The following is a 14,798-nucleotide window of genomic DNA, read 5'->3' on the forward strand; positions in this document are numbered from 1 at the left end:
CCAAGCTGTGTGTGTGTGTGTGTGTGTGTGTGTGTGTCTGTGTGTGTCTGTGTTTTAATTTAAAGACATTTTTTCTTAGAGCAGTTTTAGGTTTCCAGCAAAATTGAGAGGAAGGTATAGAGATTTTCCATATATACCCTGTCCCCACACATGCAAAGCCTCCCCACTACCATCATACCCCACCAGAGTGATACATTTATTACAACTAATAAACTTACATTGACACATCATTATCACCCAAAGTCCATAGTTAACACTAGGTTTCACTTTTGGTGGTGTACATTCTATGGATTTAGTCAAATGTATAATGACATATAGCCAATCATTATAATATCATCCAGAGTATTTTCACTGCCCTAAAAATCCTCTGTGCGCTTACATTTCTTAGATAAACCCAACTTGGTTATGATGATAATGGATAATTCAGTTTACCAATATTTTCAGGATTTTTGTTTTGGTGTATATGAATGTAATTGGCATGGAATTTTTTTTCTTGTATATTCCTTATTTTGTTTTGATATCAGGATTATATTAAGTTTAAATTATTATGTGGAACTTATATATATATTTTTTATTCTCTGGGAGAATTGATATAAGATTGGAATTATTTATTCACTGAACATTTTAATTTATGTATCTTTATCCTATCTATAACCTTCAGAGTTAAGTGTAGAAACAGAGCTATATGAGGAATGACATTTACAAAGTTAAATAATAAATCCGGATTGAAATAATTAGTGTTAACAACTTAGCCTTCCTACAGTATTCACAACATGTAACTAACAGGGAGAAAAGATAAACCAATTACCATTTGTGAGAATCTTCTCTAAGCCTAATGCTTCCTTGATGAGCATTTATGTAGATAGGAAAGACAAAAAAGAAAAGCTTTGAATTTCCATTGAAAGAAAGATAATCCTTATTTACAGAAGACAAATTGGAGCTGATTGGTACCTTTCTCCAGACATACATCTAGCTCTTGTCTTTGGCCATCAGGTAGTACATATTGAAGTGTGCTGCCGTAGAATGATGTGTTGCCATAGACACTGGTCCAATTCTCAAATCCCTTTAATTTCACACACTTCCATCACAAAAGGAGTACCGATTGCGTTCAAACAAATTTATGCTAAAAAAAATGCATACATAGAGGGAAACAGAATTAGAATCTGGCTGAGATTCTTCCCTTTCTAAACCCCCACCTCCAGATTCTTTTCTTAGTTAATGGAAAGAGCAGCTTGCTTAATAGCAAAAAAATACATCTCACTACTCCTTCTAAACTCATTCAATAATTCTTGAGGTAAAACTAAGATGAAAAAGTGAAGGCCACATAAATATTAAATGAGACCTTTTTCTTATTTAATTTGACAAAAGAAAAATTCTGAGATGTCCTAAACTAAATTATGATAAGAGAGACAAGAGTATTTAACCAGTTAATAGCTGTGGGGCAACTAGCAACAGATCGCTCACATTTCTGAACGTATGTTGCAGCTTTGAGTGAACTTCTGTTGCCACCGCAGACGCCACCACAGCCCGCATATGCGTGAACTTGCAGGACTGTTGCCTGTTACCAATCAAAAGTAGTAAATATTTCTTACAGTCTGTGTGCCTATCATAGAATATTCCCGGCTTCACTTTTTCCCACCCTCCTCATCTGTAGGCAGTGTAAATTCTTTTAAAACAACTTACATCTTGCCAGTTTGGTTCAGTGGTTGGAGCATCAGCCTGCAGACTGAAGGATCTCGGTTTTGATTCCCGGTCAAGGGCATATGCCTGGGTTGCAGGTTTGATCCCTGGCCCCCGACTGTGTGGGAGGCAACAAATTGATGTGTTTCTCCCACATCAATGTTTCTCTCTCTCCACCTCCCTTCCACTCTATCTAAAAATCAATGGCAAAGTATCATCAGGTGAGGATTAACAACAAATAAATTAAAGCAATTTACTTTCTTCCTCTGAACATAATATGTGAAAGCGCCCATCAACTTCGGGCAGCTGACCGCAGACATGGTTGTCTTTTTTACCTAGCCCTGCTGCTGGTGGCACAGACTGCATGCTCCAAAACCTGGTCCTGTTTTGGCTAGCATTTGGATCAATAAACCCTTTCTTTAAGAAAAGCTTTCAGTAATGAACATTTTGTTTTTTGTTTTAATCCTCACCTGAGGATTTTTTCCATTGATATTTTTCAGATAGAGTAGGAGGGAGAGAGGGAGGGAGGGAGGGAGAGAGAGAGTGAGAAGCATTGATGTGAGAGAGACTCATCGATTGGTTGATTGGTTGCCTCCTGCATGACCCTAACAGGGGCTGGGGATCCAAACCTGCAACTCCTGAGTTCATGGGCCCACACTCTAACTGCTGAGCCAGCCTGTCCAGGGCAGTCATGAAAGTCTTTTTTTTTTATTTAACATACCACATCACCCACTATTTGTTATAGTGGATGGCATTATTAATAGTTTTACCTTGTATGATGTTGCATTTCATAGATTAGAAATACTGTTGTTTATATTATTTCTAAGTCTTTCCAATACTATCTAGTGATATAGACAAATTGAGAATCAGGCTCAGAAACGTCATGCATTTCCCAATGGCAATAAGTCTCTATGTCTTCTACTATTTATCTAGTTAAATCTACAATGAACTGTGTACTTTAAAAGGATATTAAAATTATCTAGAACTTGATTTGGGTGACTTCATTGATAACTAGGCCTTTCCTAGTGAAAAATTAGATTCTTGGAAAGTAAAATCATCTTTACGCTCTTTAAAATAATTAATTTTTTTCTTTTGGTTACAGAAGCAAAATGGGAAAAATATGAAACTACCGGTCTTTGCCAATGGTAAGGTTGAATCTATTTCAATATTGCACTATTATTTGAAACTTTTGTAATCTGTTGGGTCAGTTTAGGTACTGCCTATTATGAGCTGAACTGTATTCCTCCCAAAGTCATATGTTCAAGACCTAACTCCCAATACCTCAGTATGCGACTATATTTGGAGAGGTGAATAAGTTAAAATGAGGCTGTTGGGTGGGCCCTAATCCAATGTGATTGGTGTTCTTTTAAGAAAAGGATATTTGGCCCTGGCCGGTTTGGCTCAGCAGTTAGAGCGTCGGCCTGCAGTCCAGAGAGACCCGGGTTCGGTTCCCGCTAAGGGCACGTACCTCGGTTGCAGTTTGTCCCCAGCCCTGGTTGGTCGTACGGCTGGCAGCCACTCAATATGTCCCTTTCACGTCGATGTTTCTCTCTCTCTCTCTCTCTCTCTGAACAAAAAATAGAAAAATATGTCCTCGGGTGAGGATAAAAAAAAAAAAAAAAAGAAAGAAAAGGATATTTGGACATACAAAGAGATACCAGGATGTGTGCACACAGGAAGATCATAGGCAGAGACAATGAGAAGGTGCCATCAGCAAGACCAGGAGAGGCCTCAAGGGAAACCAAACTGGCTGACACCTTGATCTTGGACTTCTAGCCTCCAGAACTGTGAGGAAATTGATTTCTGATGTATTCTGTTATGGTAGCCCTAGCAAAGTGTTACATGGGCCTAAACACATAGGATCTGAGGAGGAGGAAGGATCAGTCACCTATGAGAAGCATCCTTGGGCTCCTCTAGTTACTCAAGTCACACACTGGGGCTTTCCAAAAAGAGACTTCCCATAAACTAAAAACAAAGATTAGCATTTAACTATAAATACCCAAAGAATCATTTCATAAATAGCATCCTCTATTTGGGAAAATGGCTCCAAATAAACTGCTCATTACCAAACACTTGACTGAACCACATTATACAGCAGCATTTGCAAGTTAACAATGAGTTATAAACAGCTCTATATTCTTTTTCTGGGCCTTTCTCCAAAAATAATTATTTAATTTGCAATTAATTTTTATATTCAAATAAATGTTTAATAAAGTGGGTTTTTTTTTAAACAGCACATTCATAGGAAAAATATATATGAGATGTTATCTTTTTAAAAGAATAATTTATCAGCCCTGGCTGGGTAGCTCAGTTGGTTAGTGCATCATCCCCATACTCCAAGGTTTCAGGTTCCATCCTCACTCAGGGCACATACAAGAATCAACCAATGAATGCATAAATACGTGGAACAACAAATTGATGTCTCCCTCTCTCTCTCTTTCTCTCTCTCTCTAAAATCAATCAATAAAAAAAAAGAATAATTTGTTGAGGTGAAATTCATATAACATAAAATTAATCAGTTTAAAGTGAACAATCCTTGGGGGTAATTCTGGGAGCTTATAGAGGTTCTCAATGTCTAGAAATCTCATTCCTAGCAATCTATCCAATAGGGAAATTCACAAACAAAATTTTATTTTTTGTTCTTTTGTCCATCTTTTTAGTGCCCCAAGGCAAACTAACCTCTTCAGGTTATGCCAGAAATATATAACAGGATTAGTAGTATTAGATTATTTCCTCCCAAATAGCTGACTTGAGATGCAGTTTCCAATTTTGGTTTATCTGGAAGTCATAAGACAGGATGGTAGTACAGTCTCTGTCAGAGGTGTGGGAAATGTGTTAAGATGTTGCCATTTATTATATACCACTGCTGGGCTTTTATAAACACTTAAAGAGGCAAAGTGGAGGGGGAGGCTCTGATCTTGTCTGACTTCTTAAAGATTTATACTCAGTCACCTTTTCCTAGAGCTGCCTTTTCAAGACATTGGAGCTGGCATTTGGTACTCAGTTCCTCCAGCAGGTATTTATCAAGCACTGCAGGGTGCTGGGTACTCAGTGGTGGACAAGAGAGGTTTGTGCCTGCTCTGGGGGAGCTGACAGTCTGGTGCGAGAGCTGCCAATTTAAGCAAGCCATACTGTGACTGTAAAGTGTAATAAGAACGTCCACAGTGGAAACACATGCCAGGAACTCCCTACTCCACTAGGGAAGCAGAAGCCATTTTGCTTGTCATCTAGGTCAAACCCCCTATTTTACAGGTGTAGACACTGAGTGCAAAGAAGGGAAGTGATGCACTTTTTATTAGCAACTAAACCAGGACTAAAACTCTTGTTTCTCATTTCTCAAATCATCATTTAATAAACTATCTCTGCTACACTTTCTTTCATGACTTAGTTGGAAAACCTGATCTTGGCTTTCAATTTATTTTTTACTCTAGAAGTTAGTTTCGTTGTTCAAAAACCAGAGAAGAGTGTTGGCAATTGTGTAGGCTAATTGCCGTGCCAGCTTCCCATGGCACTCACTGGGCATGCCAGACCCCACTGGTTGATCTGTGGACAGAACCTTCCTCATCCGAGCCAGCCCCTGGGGTGAAGTCGGTGTGGCTGGACAATGCACAATGCTTCCAACAGGCCCTGGGGTGACTTTAACCTCACTCCTTTCTTTTCACACCAACCTTAAACCTGACACCTTCAGATTCACATATGAACTCAGCCTCTTTCTAAACCACAACTTCCTTTAAAGTCTGGCAAAATTTTATTGCTTAACTGTTGGTTATGTGATGATGTAAAGTCATATTTAATTTTCATCATGCATTGGGTCCAGACCACATAGCAATTGGTAGTTCATTGGATTTTTATTTCATGTGACATGAGTAGGGCAAGCAGAGACATGGCTGGTTTCACATGTAAACAAAGTGGGCAGCCACCAGCAGATCAGAGATCTTGAGGGATCTCAAGAGATCTTCCAAGAGACTTCCGGTCAAGACGGCGAGTAGGTAAACGCGGTATCGTATCCTCCCACAACCACATCAAAGTTACAACTAAACTACAGAACAATCATCATTCAAAGCTGCCTGAAATCGAGCTGAATGGAAGTCCTACAACTATGGAATTAAAGCAGCAGCCACATCCAGACTGGTAGGAGGGGCAGAGGCGGATGGGCTGGTCCCACACCCACGTGTGGCAGATAAAAATCGGAGGCTACCTCGGCTGGGAAGGTCCTCCCTGAGGACTAAGGAGTCCCTGTCCCACACCAGGTGCCCCGCTCAGGGTTCCAGTGCCAAGAAGAGAAGTCCCCATCACTTCTGGCTGGAAAGACAGCAGGAACTGAGGCTCAGGGAGACTGAGGCGGCTGGAGCCCCAGGCAGCTCCTTAAAGGGCCCACGCACGGACTTACTCAGACTTGCTCCTTCTAAGCTCAGAGGGAAAGTAGCTTGAGGGGCTCCAGAGACATACAGGGAAGAACTGAGCTGTTTGGCATTAGAGCAAGGGTTGGAGAGGCGGCTTTCTCCTGGACAGCCATTCTGTCAGAGGCCTTTGTTCCTTTGGTGAGCCCTTCCCTGGGGCGGCAGACAGCCACCATATCTGGGACTCCAGCAACCTGGCTCACACTGGTTGCCCCGCCCTGGTGATTCCCTGAGGCCCTGCCCCACCCAACTTTCAGGCCCACCCAAGCTGTTGCGACTTGCTTACCATAAGATTGGCCTGTCATAGATCCCACTTCCGGTTTTTCTAAATTCTTTCAAACAAGCAGCATCTGGTCTCAGCTAGCCCCATACTTCTCATTAAGTAAAACATAGAAACAAACACAAGGAGGCAGCCAAAATGAGGAGACAAAGAAACAGGTCCCAAATGAAAGAACAGAACAAAACTCCAGGAAAAGAACTAAGCGAAATGGAGATAAGCAACCTAACAGATGCTGAATTCAAAACACTGCTTATAAAGATGCTCAGTGAACTTAGTGAGAACCTCAGTGAACTTAGTAAGGGCCTCAAGAGCTTAAAAAAGGACCAGTCAGGAATGAAGGATGCACAGTCAGAAATGAAGGAGGCACTAACTGAAATAAAAAATAATTTACACAGATTCAGTAGTAGAGTAGGTAAAGATAAGAAGCAAACCATCGATTTGGAATATAAGGAAGCAAAAAACACCCAATCAGAACAGCAAAAAGAAAAAAGAATTTAAAAATATGAGCATAGTGTAAGGAGCCTCTGGGACAACTTCAAGCATGCCAACATTTGCATCTTGGGGATGCCAGAAGAAGAAGAGAGTGAACAAGAAATCGAAAACCTATTTGAAACAATAATGGCAGAAAACTTCCCTAACTTGGTGAAGGAAACAGACATACACGTCCAGAAAGCACAGAGAGTCCCAAACAAGATGAACCCCAAGAGGCCCACACCAAGACACATCATCATCAAAATGCAAAAGGTTCAAGACAAAGAAAGAATCTTAAAAGCAGCAAGAGAAAAGCAGTTAGTTATCTACAAAGGAGTTCCCATAAGACTGTCAGCTGATTTCTCAAAAGAAACTTTGCAGGCCAGAAGGGAGTGGCAAGAAATATTCAGAGTGATGAAAAGCAAGAACCTACAACCAAGATTACTCTATCCTGCAAAGCTGTCGTTTAGAATCAATGGCCATATAAAGAGTTTCCCAGACAAGGAAAAGCTAAGGGAGTTCATCACCACCAAACCATTATTATATGAAATGTTGAAGGGTCTTCTTGAAGAAAAAGATAAAAAATATGAACAAACAAAATGGCAATGAATACATATCTATCAACAATAGAATCTACAAACAAAATGAACAGGCAGAACAAAAACATTCTCATAGATACAGAGAACATTTTGTTGGTTGCCAGATGGGAGGGTGTTTGGGGAAATGGGTGAAAAAGGTGAAGGGATTAAGAAGTACAAATTGGTTGCTAGACTGACAAATCTCAAAAGGAAGGGGGTTTGGGTGGTGGGAAGAAATAAACCAAAGAACTCATATGCATATGTGCATAACCAATGAACACAAACAACAGTGTGGGGGGGCAGGAGTGGAGAGGAGGAGGTCAATGGGGGGAAAATGAGGAATATCTGTAATACATTCAACAATAAAGATAAGTTAAAAAAAAAAGAGAGAGATCTTTCTTGGAGGTCATCTGGAATCACGCAATGTCAGGGTTGGAAGGAACCTGAAAAGGATCACCCAGTTCAATAAAACACCCTTTTAACTCTTGAATTTCCTTTACTATTTATTTGTTGTATGGATATTCAGCTAGACTGTTGTTCACCCTCAATTCATTTAATAAACACCATTAGGCATTTATCATTGTCAATTACTATGTAAGCCTTTGGCTTCTGTGACATTTGCTTCCAGTTTTCCTTCTGCATCTTTGATCAATGATAGTCTTTCTCTACAAGGGACATTTGAAAATGTTTGGATTCATTATTGGTTGTTACAAGAGAATGAGGGTGCTGCTGGCACAAATGCATAGGACAGCCCCCTGTGACAATGAATGATGGGGCCCCAATATCTACCATGCTGAGGTGCAAAGATTTTGATTCTTGACCATTGTTTTTTTGTCTCCTTCATGTGACCTTTTTTTTTTTTTCTGATCACATCTTAAATTTTGGAATTGCCCAGGATTCCCTCCATAGACTTTTTGCTTTGTTCTCCTGCATTCTCTCCAAGGCACACTACCCATTTCCATGGCTTCTACACCTCCCTGTATCATGTCCTCAGCTCTAACATTCCTCTTGAACACCAACCTATTAAGCACCTTCAAATAGGTATCTTCGTGTCTACATTCTGAAGACACTGCAGATTTAGCAGTGCATCAAATGCATCATCTTCCCTTCACAGCTTCTATTATTCCCTTTCCTTTGTCTAGGATTTCTTTTCCTAACAGATCTATAGGTCCAAGATTTTTTTATTTATTTTTTCTTTATTGGTTTTTAGAGAGAGAGAGGGAGGAAGAGGGAGAGAAAGATAGAAACATCGATTAGAGAGAACATCGATTGGCCACCTCCTGCTTGTCCCCCACTGGGGATCAGGCTCACAACCTGGGCATGTGCCCTGACTGGGAATCAAACCAGTAACCTCTGGGTGCATGGGTCGATGCTCAACCACTGAGCCATACCAGCCGGACTAGGTCCAAGATCTTTAGTGTTAGTTCTGAGGGTTCTCACTTCATGTGTGGAATTCGGGTGTGTCTCTTAGAGGCTTGAGGACTCTCCCAAGCCACTGCCCAGTATGCTGTTTACCCCAGAATTTACTGCTCCTTTCAGAACCAGAGACCTAGAATCATCTCCTGTTGACACCTGGGCAGTTGGAAAAGATCCCCTTGAGCAGCCACATGCAGTTGCTCTTTATTCCACTCTTACTCATCCGACTGCCGCCAAACCCAACACTTGGTATGCCTTTCGGCAGTTGCAAGAGATATGGCTTCAGGAGAACTGCTGGCCCTGTTGGCTTTGGTTGCTGCTGAAGACTCTAACCCAAGACTCAAAATCTCCTCAAAAGAGAACGTGATTTCCATTTAGGGAACAGGGTTATAGCTCTATAGATTCTCTCACACTGCCAGTCCATCACTAGCAGAGACGGATGCATGGGGCAGATTCTGGTTTGGGCTACCTCTTGGACCTGCCTTGAAGGTTTCTGTCCACCTGATTCCTGGTGCAGAGGTCAGCACACATGGCTCTTCCAGTCTTCATAATATTTCCTCTTTTGAATCTTGTTGTCCCATCTTCTTAGCTCTATGGTCTTGATCAGAGCTATACTTGTGCTAGGCCAGGCCATAAAATGTGGACTAAACTTGGATCCTGGAGAGAAGAGTGACTCCAACTTGGTTTAAAATGATCTTCTCGCCCTGACTGGGTTGGCTCAGCAGTTAGAGCGTCAGCCTGCAGACCGGAAAGTCCCGTATTTGGTTCCCACTGGGGGCATGTACCTTGGTTGCAGTTCGTCCCCGGCCCCCCGTTGGGATTGTGTGGGTGACAGCCACTCGGTGTGTCTCTCTCACATCAATGTTTCTCTTTCTCTCTTCCTCTTTCTCTCCCTCCCACTTTATCTGAAGATACATGAAAAAATGTCCTCGGGTGAAGATAAAATAAATTAATAAAATATTTTAAAATAAATAAATAAATGGTCTTCTCTTTGTTGTACCACTAAGCCAGCAAATACTCAGTCAAAGGACACACATGCAGGACCCAGTGAGTAGACACAGCTTCCCAATGTCTCCTCCATCTCATAGAGGTGCCCCTTAAAAATGGGGTCTTAAGATTGTGTATGGAGTGAGAGAAGTCTTTGGTGGGGAGAACCCTAATCTCTGGGTTCACTATCTTTTATCATTAGGCTCAGAATAGGCACATATCAGCTCTGAAATGTCCACCCTTACCATACAGAGTGAGGCAAGAGTAGGTTTACAGTTGTGAGTACACAAAATGCAGAGTTTATTCTTGCATTACTATTTATTAACTATTGTATTATCTTCCATATGAACAACTAGCTTACTTTAGCCTCACCCTGTATAAGGAAATCACTTTTGTATCAGTTATATACTTCCCTGCTCTCTCTCTTTCTCTTATTGATTTTTAATTTTTAATTATTTATTTTAAACATTTTTTCTTTATTGATTTTTAGATAGAGAAGAAAAGAGAGAGAGAGAGATAGAAACATCGATGAGAGAGAACATCGATTGGCCGCCTCCTGCATGCCCCCCACTGGGGAGTGGGCCCACAACCTGGACACGTGCCCTGACGGGGAATCAAACTGGTGACCTCTTGATGCATGGTCGACGCTCAACCACTGAGCTACACCGGCTGGGCTTTACTGATATTTTAGAGAGAGAAGAAGGGGGAGAGAGATAGAAACATCGATGTGAGAGAGAAACATCTATCATTTGCTTCCTCTTCACCCCCTACTGGGGATCGAGCCTGAAACCTGGGCATGCATCCTGACTGGGAATCGAACTGGGACCTGTCAGTCCATGGGATGATGCTCAGTCCACTGAGCCATACTGGCCAGGTCCCTGTCCTATTTCTTATTGTACCAGTGGACCCACAGTCAGTCTAACCATGGCCCCTTTTTACCTCAGGGTATCAGATAAGTTTTAATAACTTTGAACTAAAAAGGGTAGAAGCCTTAGTGCCAGGATTTTTGGGTTGCAAGCAACAAAACTGATTCTGGCCAATCTAAGCAAAACACAAAACAAAAACAAACCAGGACTTAGTGGAAAGATAGCAGTTAGCTTGATGGACAGGAATCTAGACAGGTCCTGGAATGAAATCTAGGGATTAGGAACCAGTGAACATTAGGGGGCACTGTTAAAATGATTATGCTTCAGCTTGTTTCTTTCCTGTTTTTCACTTCATTCTAAAGAGATTGGGCTTGTTTGAGTGATATGACCATACCTGGGCTAGGTGGGGCTGTGGTTGACAGTCTACCAAGACTGCTTTCAATGGGTTCTGCACATTCAAAGGAAAACTAGAGTGCTCATCAGGTGACAACAGATGTCCACACAGCTCCTTTCTTCCCAGTAGGCTGGGAGTGTGAAAGGATGAGCAGGTCAAAGACTTTGGTACAATCCCCCCCTCAGCAGCATTTTGCTCTGAAGACCAGTGTGTGGGGACAGGAGCAGCCAGAATCTGTCTGCCTTTATGGCTGGAGCCTACGATCTGGTCAAAGTATCTTGTTCACCTTATTCTTCTAGATTATACTACATTTTGTAATCGTGGACTTTTATTTATAGAAGGCCTGGAATGTAAAACCAATATGTTGACATTCATGTTCACAGTTATAGCACCTTCAAAACTGCAGATTTTCTTTTTTTTTTAGATCAAAGCAGTAGAACTTCAGGAAGGAAATCACCTAAGCTCAGTAATGCCCAGAGAAATGGTTATGCACACAATACATTAGAGAAAGCACCGGAGTCCTGCAATTTTAAATCAGATTCAAAGGTAAAATGGAAATGATGAGTATAGAAAGTAGAATCTAGTCATTATAGTTCACCAGTCTCCCGATCAGTTGTCTGCTTATTCATTTATTTATTCCTTAATTATTTATCATGTATCTACTCTGTGCTGGGTTTGGTGCTGGGTGCTGGGTACTAGGAATGGGGACAATCCCTGTGTGTGGGGTTTGCACTCTAGCGGGGATCACATTCTAGTGTTAAGTTAACTTAGAAGAAAATTTATAGCTTGACTAGTCAAATATTTCAAATATCCAAGTCACAAATCTATGCCAAAGTCCACAGGAGAATCCAAAAGAATTAATATTTCACATTTGGGAATTAATATACAGTATTTATTTCTTTTTTTTTCTACCTTTAACTCATATGCCCATTTCCTCTCATTTCATTTCTTTCTCTTTAAAATAAAATGGAGAAATTAGGGAAAGAGTCTTCAAAGATTTGGATATAGGTCTATGACCCTCAAATAGTGAACAGGAATTACTGCATTAGTGTTCTCCATGAAAAAAAAAAGGGCAGCTTTTCCCAATACTTGAAAGACCATATTTATGCTTAGGGTTTTTTTTTTTCCTTTTTCTTTTTTTTGAGATATGTTGGCTGTTAAATGCTCCATGTGGTTCAAAATGAGGTATCAGGAAGCTTCTGGAGCTATTTGCAGCAGCATCTACAATAAGCCAGATCCAGTTTGTAGGCCTCCTTCTCCCTTCCTGGTGCCCTGCGCCCCCCTGAACTGTCCGCAGATGTGACTGATGCCAGAGGAGCACAACCAGGAGCACAGTTCCCTCTACCATGGTCTCATTTGCATCCCCAGCACTGAGCACTGGCCTGCAGGATTTGCACTCAGTAAGCATTTGATACGTGAATGAATAAACATTAAAAAAAAAAGGTTCTTTGAACAAGGGAAGAGAAAATTTAATCCTCCTGCATTTCTAATCAGATTCTTTTTACAGCTTCTTTGACTGGTTGACTCAGAATTGCATTTGAAATGCTAAAGACCCCAAGGCCCAATAAAAGCAGACAAGGACTGTGGGTGTCCAGAGACCTTGGGTTTCTGGAAAGTAGCACCAGGTGCTTCTATGATTACATTGGAAGTAAACATCAATACCTATTTGGCCAGTGCTCTGATTTAATTACAAATTCTTGATTATGGGTTACATTTTTATTTACATAAAACAATTTGAATTTCAGATGTGTATACTTAAAAATTATTATTTTTTTGGATAACTTTTGGTACTTCAGACATTTTACTATTTAAGAAAGGTTTCTGCCACTAATAAGCTTAAGGGAGGTTTTTGCTGTGTCAATGAGGCAGGTGAATTTTATCTCTTGCCAATTTTAACTGATTGGTTTGCCTGAAATGTCAGATTGAGGGTTGTGAGGCCAGCCTGAACCCTGTAGGGAAGACTACCACACATGATTATCAATGTCTTTCTTAGCTGACAGAGGCAGGGGTAGCACATGTCCCATATCATTTCCTATTTTGTTCTATAAACTATAACATGAGATCAGAAGTAGCTCTTCAGTGACTAGAGACTAAATGCAGCCAAGGTCTGCAAACCAGGGGAATGATTAGTAAATCCATCAACATTGTTCCATTTTGAAAGAGAGTCATTTGTTATCTTGATGGCAAATGGCCTGAAATGAAATTATTGAGGGAGTTCGGTTCCTTTCTAGAAAGATGACCTAAATGAACTTAAAGCTGTGAAGTCCAAGAAGTCCCTGATGTGTCTGCTGAACCTAGAAAAAGGTTAATAGACTCGGTGGGGGTACAAAGAGCCCAGGAAACGGCACCAGATAACCACAGTTTAGGAACTAGTCATCAGCTGGGAGTCTTTTTTTTTCAGTTTTAAATTTTATTTCATTAACTTAAAAGGTGAACAAAATGTGTTTCAAATCTTATTAAACTCATTTATCTGAACATGTTTACATAGAGGACAGATACAGGATTTCAAGGAACTTATGGTAGAGTCCATTGTCCATTTAAAAATAAGCTTTTCTTCCACAAAAACTCTGCATTGGAAGACAAAAAAATTTTCTTTTATACTGCATAAGAGCTAGATGCAAACTTCTGATGTAAATTTATTTCATTGTCAACTCTGATGCTCAAGCTGGAAGGCACAAATGTTCATAGTTCAGTTAAATGATACATACAAACAAAAAGCTTCGGTTTCTCTGAGATACGAATCGGAAACCTCCATTCATGTCTCTTACAGTAGTATCACATACTTGATTGTCCTGCCAGGTCACTTCTTCTTTTCTTTCCCTTTTTTACTTCCCTCTCCTTGCTGAAGACTTTGGTCACCACCTCCTGTTTTTTTGAGTCCTTGTTTTTAGTTTAGGAATCATTTCCGCTGCATACAGCATTACTGACTTACCTAAGAACCAGAAGTTAGGCTTAGTGTATAATGTGATGGGAACTGTACAAGACAGAGGCTGCCATCTTTCTGTTTGAGTTGGACCCGGACTCTGCCCCTGTACTGAGCATCATGATTCCATTCTCTGGAGTACATTTTATTTTGCTCAAGAAATGCATTAAGTCCAACTGCTGAGCACACATCTTGAATCTCTATAGCTGTAGGATTTTCAACAGCCTTACTTATGGGGATTCACCTGCCCTCTGTGATGGCCTTCTTGTTATTTAAATAAGCAGGATATATACAGATAAACCTGTCCTGGTCCGCCCGGGATCGCGCAGCGGCGCAAGCCATCTCCACCCGTGCCCACTCGGGTGAAACCACGCCAGACAGCTGCGAGTCTTTGGGCAATGCAGCCTCTTTCTCTGGGACTGTGTCCTCATCACTAAGATATAGGTACTAATATTTGCTCTGTAGGTGATAAGTATATATTTTAAAAAGGGCCTGCTACAGAGAACAACTCAAACAATAGCTTGCTTTTTTTTTTTTTTTTTGCCACAGAAGTGTAAATTGCTGAATTTCTTTGAAAATTGTCCTTTCAACTAGTTTAACATGTGTTTTTCAAGTATGCTTCTGAGAAATATCTGTTCTAAAAGATCAGTGAGTGTGTCCGCTATTGATTATTTTCTGATATTTGAATCAAGCAACACAACCCCCGCGCAATAGCTGGCATCCATTTTATTTGGCAACCTTATGTACACAGGAGTTAAGATAAATTACCAGTTAATCTGAATCTATTTTTATCTTGTAGACTT

General features: G+C 40.6%; 1 pseudogene; it reads right to left on the reverse strand.

Moving 5' to 3' along the window:
- Window positions 1–13,855: 13,855 nt before the first annotated feature.
- On the reverse strand, window positions 13,856–14,337 carry LOC118633456 (annotated as a pseudogene).
- Between the last annotated feature and the right edge of the window lie 461 nt (window positions 14,338–14,798).

This window comes from Molossus molossus, unplaced genomic scaffold, assembly GCF_014108415.1.
Source record: "Molossus molossus isolate mMolMol1 unplaced genomic scaffold, mMolMol1.p scaffold_m16_p_18, whole genome shotgun sequence".
Taxonomy (NCBI): domain Eukaryota; kingdom Metazoa; phylum Chordata; class Mammalia; order Chiroptera; family Molossidae; genus Molossus; species Molossus molossus.